This window comes from Galeopterus variegatus, unplaced genomic scaffold, assembly GCF_000696425.1.
Source record: "Galeopterus variegatus unplaced genomic scaffold, G_variegatus-3.0.2 Scaffold2571, whole genome shotgun sequence".
NCBI classification, from domain to species: Eukaryota; Metazoa; Chordata; class Mammalia; order Dermoptera; family Cynocephalidae; genus Galeopterus; species Galeopterus variegatus.
The window spans coordinates 364,536-370,939 of NW_007728682.1; positions in this window are offsets into that span (position 1 = coordinate 364,536).

Consider the following 6,404-nt stretch of genomic DNA (forward strand, 5'->3'; position numbering starts at 1 on the left):
ATCAAAAAGAAAGAAAACAAATGCTGGCAAGGATGCAGGGGAAAAGGAACTCTCCTATATTGTGAGTAAGAATGTAAATTGGTAAAGCCATGGTGGAAAACAGTATGAAGCTTCCTCAGATAACTGAAGATAGATCTACCTTATGACCCAGCTATACCATTACTGCGTATATACCCAAAGAAAATGAAATCAATATATCAAAAAGACGCCTGCACTCCCATACTTATCGCAATGCTAACCAAAAAATGGAATTAACATAAATGCCATCAACAGATGAGTGGATTAAAAAAACTGTGGTATATATGCACAATGGACTACTATTCAGCTATAAAAAAATAAGTGACAGGCTATCAATTGAAGCAACATGGATGGAACTGGAAACCATCATGTTAAGTGAAGTAAGTAAGTCACAGAAAAAAAAATACTGCATGATCTCACTTGTATGTCAAGTCTAAAAAGAAAAAGTGATTTTCGTAGAAGTAGAGAGTAGAATAATTGTTACCAGAGGCTGGGAGGGGAGGTAGATGGGGGTAAGAGAAGTGGTGGGCTAATGGGTACAAAATTATGCTATCTTCTCAGAGTGAATCATTACACTGTATCCCACAAGCATGTACAAGGAAGTGTTAAAATAAAATTAAATTAAAATTTAAAAAAATAGATATTCTGTTGTCTTCTAGAACTTTAATTTCTTTCATATTTAGGTCTGTAGTCCATCTTGAAATAGTGGTAAAAGTTTGTTTTTTACAACATGGAAATATAGTTGCTCCAACATTTATTGCAGACTGTATATGCCAATTACTAGGTTATTATCTTTTAGCTCCAAACCTTCCCTCCCATCTATGTGTTGCTTTGGGAAGCTGGGGCTGGGTCTTTGCCAACCACATTTCTGCTTTGCTAGCTGGCTTACTGTTAGGCTCTACCAATAGGGGTTGCTAGAAGGAGGCTTCAAAACTGCAGGGGAAGGAAAGGATTTTCTTCCTGTTTGTTTATTTGTTTCCTGAGGACCTCTTGCATGATGGTTTTTGGGAGTGGCACACCAGCAATGTTTCATTCCTGTGAGGCCTGAGACCCAGTCCCACAGGCCTCCTCCTCCAAGATCATAAGCACAAGCACCCATGAGCATCAGCCCTGCAAGCCTTTTCTCTAACTTTCAAAGCTTTTCCTTTTGAAATTTTATACAGAACAGTTGTAGCTGTTTTCTGCAGTTGTTACCACCTTAGAATTCTCCATTTACCCTTTCAGTAGTTAATAACATTTTACTCTGTGAACAGTGCTCTATACTAAATTCATTTTTTTCAGTTTAATGGGGTGGTTTCTATCTCCTGGCTGAGCCCTGACTAATATACCATCTGTTCACATACTGAATTGCAGTGTAGTGTTACTGTAAACCTGGTGACTTCGTATAAATGGGTATTTTTCTGGCCTCTGCTCTATGTCATTGGTTTATTTGTCTATTTTTGTGCCAGTACCACACTGTCTTAATTACTGTATTATTATGGTAAGTTTTAATATCTAGTAGTGTAAGTCATCTGGCTTTGTTTTTCATCAAGCATTGTATTGGATCTTCTAGATACTGAATGTCTACCAAAATGTTTGAATCAACTCATCAATTTTCATTAAAAAATATGCTGAGATTTTGATTGGGAGTCCTATCAGTCTGTAGGTTAATTTGGAAAGAATAAACATTTTACAATGTTGATTTTTTTTCATGGTAAACAAAGGGATATATTCACAGACATGATATAGCCATCTATTTAATTAGAACTCCCATAATTCCTCTTAAAAGTGTTTTATAGCTTTCATCATAGTGCTTTTCACACCTTTAATTAGATTAAATTTTAGGTATTTGATGTTTTTTAATGCCTCTGTAAAAGGTATATTTTTGTATTTCATTTTTCACCTGTTTGTTGCTACTATATAGAAAAATAATTTTTGTTAATATTGTATTCATCAACCTTGCTAAATTTATTTACTAGTTCTAATAGTTTATACGTTTTTATATAGTTTTGATAAGTTATGATTCCCAAGAAATTTGCTCTTTTAAATTGAGTTGTCAAATTTATCAGTATAAAGTGTCCACAATATCCTATTATTTTTTTAATAGCTAAAGGATCAGTAATGGTGTCTTCTTTTTAATTCCTTATATTGTAATGTTTTTTCTTCTCTTTTATCTTGATAAATGCTGCTCGGGGGGGTATCAATATTATTAGTCTTTTCAAAGAATCAACTTCTGACTTTATTGATTTTTGTCTATTAAATGTCATTTTTTATTTTGTTGATTTTTTTATCTTCAACTTTTATTCCTTTCTACTCTTTTAGGGTTTAATTTGCTGTCTTTTTATAGCTTCTTAGAGATGGAAGATCCTTCAAAGCATTGATTTGGCTGCATCCCACCAACTTTGAGATGTCATATTTTTGTTTTCATTTAGACTCAAAATATTTTCTAATTTTAAATTGATTTTTTGAATTATGGGTCATTTGGAACATATTGCTTAATTTCCAAACATCTGGACATTTTCTAGGACTTTTGTTGTTGCTATTTATTTCTAATTGAATTTTATTGTGGTGAGAGAACTTAAAGAGTATGATTTTAATCTTTAAAAATTTATTAATATTTACTGTGTATCCCAACATATGGTCTCTTTTGGCAAATGTTCCACATGTGCTTGAAAAGTGTTCTGTAGTTGTTGGGTATGCTGTTCTTTATGTGTCAATTAAAGCAAGATGAGTAATAATGTTATCTGAGTTATCTATAAACTTATTTTTGTTGCTTCTGTTAATTACTGCAAAATGTTTGTTAAAGTATTCAGCTCTGACTGTGGTTTTGTCTATATTTCTTTCATACTCTGTTGGGTTTTACTATGTAATTCGGTGAAAACACATTTTGAATCATTATGTCTTGGTACATTTTATTGAAAGACATAAAACAAATTAACAAAGAGAGATGTAAGGATTTAATACCATAAAAATGGCAATTTTTCCAAATTAATCTATAAATTAAATGCTAGACCATTAAAAATCCCGACAATTTTCTTTTCTCAGAATTGTCAAGTTCATCCCATAATTCACGCTGAAGAATTAAAAGCAAAAAATAGACACAAAAATTTTGATGAAAAAATATAAAAAAGGAGAATTCACAATCGTAATTCTTACAATTACAAATATACGGAAATTAAATCAGTATGGTATCATAACTGGGTAGAAATAGAAATCAAATGTATGGAAGAAAACACTTAGGAACATATCTATATCTATATCTATGAGTTTGGCATGTGACAGAGTTAGCATTATAAATCAGTGTGAAAAGAATAGGTTAATTTATAAACTGTGCTGATACTATTGGTTATTCATGGGGGAATGTATATATCTTCACAAAAAATTAAATATACACAAAAAATTACACACGGATGAAAGACCTAACTGTAATTTCTGGTTTTGAAAAATTACAGACTAGATACATTGAATTAATTCTTAGACTATATATATAAATGTTAAAAATCTTTTTGAATGAATTGCTAAGCTGGCCAAAAAAAAAAAAATTGCACAGAGGCCAAAGAAGATGGAATGCTAAAATCCTGTGATGCAATATGCACCAAAGAAGCTTTTATCCTGGGGAATTTTGCTAAATCCTGGAGACCCTGAGCTTCTACTTTGATGGCTGCATGGAGCAAGGACAGAGGATAGGCCTTGGGTCTAGCTAAAGTGGGGACTCTAATGGAAAACTTTCATGTAAAGCTGGTATCCCAAAGGGGTCCACCCTGTATATGAAAGTGAAGAAGAAATAAAGCTTCTATGCAGTACATTTAGACCTATGTGAAACTTTCCATTGACTGAAAGTATAAAAACAAAAATCTCCCCTGAGGATCTGTAACCTCAAGTAATCACTCACAGTAGTTTATGATCTGAATTCATGCTACCTAAATGGTCTGAAAAGCCTCAGAGAGTTTTATTTAAAGTGGTCCCAGGTTAGTGCTATCTCCATGCAATAACTAGAAGTAAACACAAGTCAACTTGGAGGAACTCAGCTGCATTTCAGGCCTTGAAGAGTTTGGGCAAATAAAATAATAAAATTCCAAGGAAAATAATCATCTAGCAGTCAAGACACACAATCAATATTGGTGGTGTGACAATTAACAATACAATTATCTTTGAAAATGATTCATCAGTTTAGAGATAAGCATTCACAAGTGGCTCAGCAATTTCATTTCTAGGTATATTCCCAACAGAAACTCTTGCATACGTATACAAGAAGATGTGAATGTGTACATGGATGCTGAGTGCAGCCTATTAGTTATTCAAAAGAAATAGAAGTAAATGAGTCTCTCAGTGGGTGAATAAATTGTGGTCATTGAATGCAATATCTTATAGCAGAATGAATTAGCTCTCCTTCAACAAATCTCAAAATCACAACGTCGAATTTTTCTTAAGTCAATTACAAAAGTATGTGGGAAGGTTGATACCATTAATCTAAATTCCTAAAACTCAAGTTACATGGTTATGTATACATATATTTAAAGCATAAAAACATACATGAGAATTGTAAACATTAACGTGTGGACTATGGTTACTTCTGCAGAGGTAAAGGGGAGAGAGTTTGTGCAAAGCAAGGGAAAATAAGACTTTAGCTATGTCTGTAATATTTACCTCTTTTCCTTTTTGTATAAGACAGATTTTAATTAAATAATGCACTTTAGTCATGGGAGGCTATTTTACTCTTTCCTCATCTATATGTTTGAAATGCTTTATATTATAAAATTTGAAACCAAATGAAGAAGAGAATCAAAGCCAATCTCACATTGATAAAGGATGTCCATAATTAGTTGCCTTGCTTAAATTTACTCAACAGTATACAATTAATGCCAAATAATTCTTTTTTAAAATTAAGTCTCAATAAAGAATTCTAACTGGATATGATTTAAAAAAGAAAATCTGAAATTTATTATTTAATATATACCTCATTTACCACCATATTGTATTCAACTTTGTATCAATCTATAACTGGTATTATTATTCTTTAAATATTTTCCCAGGTTGCAATTATAACAATGCTCAAAAACTCACAGAAAAATTAAAGCAGTATAATTAACACGGCTTCCATCTAAATAAAATTAACAATCATTCCAAAATATCACCTGATACTAATACACTTAATAAATCTCATATCATCTACTATTAATATATCCGATATTCAAATTTCCCTAACTGTTCAGAAAAGGTTTGTATAGTTACTTTATTTGAACAGAGTCCATGCATTACATTGGATTCGTTTTTTTTTTTTTTTTTTTTTTTTTTTTTAAATATCACCTGATACTAATACACTTAATAAATCTCATATCATCTACTATTAATATATCCGATATTCAAATTTCCCTAACTGTTCAGAAAAGGTTTGTATAGTTACTTTATTTGAACAGAGTCCATGCATTACATTGGATTCGTTTTTTTTTTTTTTTTTTTAGTCTTTAAAAATCTTAAACAGCCATTCCCAATTTCTTTTTTCTTCTTGACCTTCTAAAAGGTCCAGGCCAGTTGTGTGATAGAATGCCCCTATGCGGAAAAGGTTAACAGCTGGCTCTAGGTCTTTACTTTAGCCTCGAGGACATACAGGATTTGACTCGATGAAATCTTCCTTTCAATATTAACTGAAGGAATTGTTAGAAGTTTACCTGTACCAAATCCAGATAAATGAGAAGCCAAGAGAGAACTATGTGGAAGGTCAAGCACCTGCACCTCATTTTCTAGACTGTTTATCAAGTAATGAGAAAATGGTGTTGAAGAGATGTACCCACACTGGAGAATGGGAGCTAATCACATACTCCTGAGATAGGACACCAACAGCTATATGAAAGCTGATGGTTTCCTAGAGCCAAGGCAGCCAGAGCCAGCTCAGCCTCATCTCTGGTGGCCACACATGTCCCAAATGCAGAGTTGCCCCTTGGAAGACTGTCACTATGTTGGTGATGTGAATATTGTGTGCTTTTTTGTTCTTAATCTTTTCTTAGGGCTAAGTAAACATGATGCTGGGTGAAGCCTGTTGAGTGTTGTCAGTCCGATTGTTGATTCAAGTGAAAGAGTATTGTTGCCAGTAGAGCAGAATGGTCACTGTAGTACCTCATTCTGTTTTTGTCTGGCACCCATGCCCCCACCATGGTGTCATTTAACCTATACCTCTTGGGCCGGCCCAGTGGCGCACTGCTGTAGTGCGCCGCTTGGGAAGCGCGGTGGCGCTCCCGCCGAGGGTTCGGATCCCACGTACAGACCGGCCGCTGGCTGGCTGGGCGGGGGGCGGGAGCAACGCCAAGGGTTGCGATCCCGTGGCCGGTCCCGGTCCGGGACGGGGGGGACACTGGGGGTTTCGATCCTTTGCCGGTCATGAAAAAAGACAAAATAAAAAAAAAAAAACC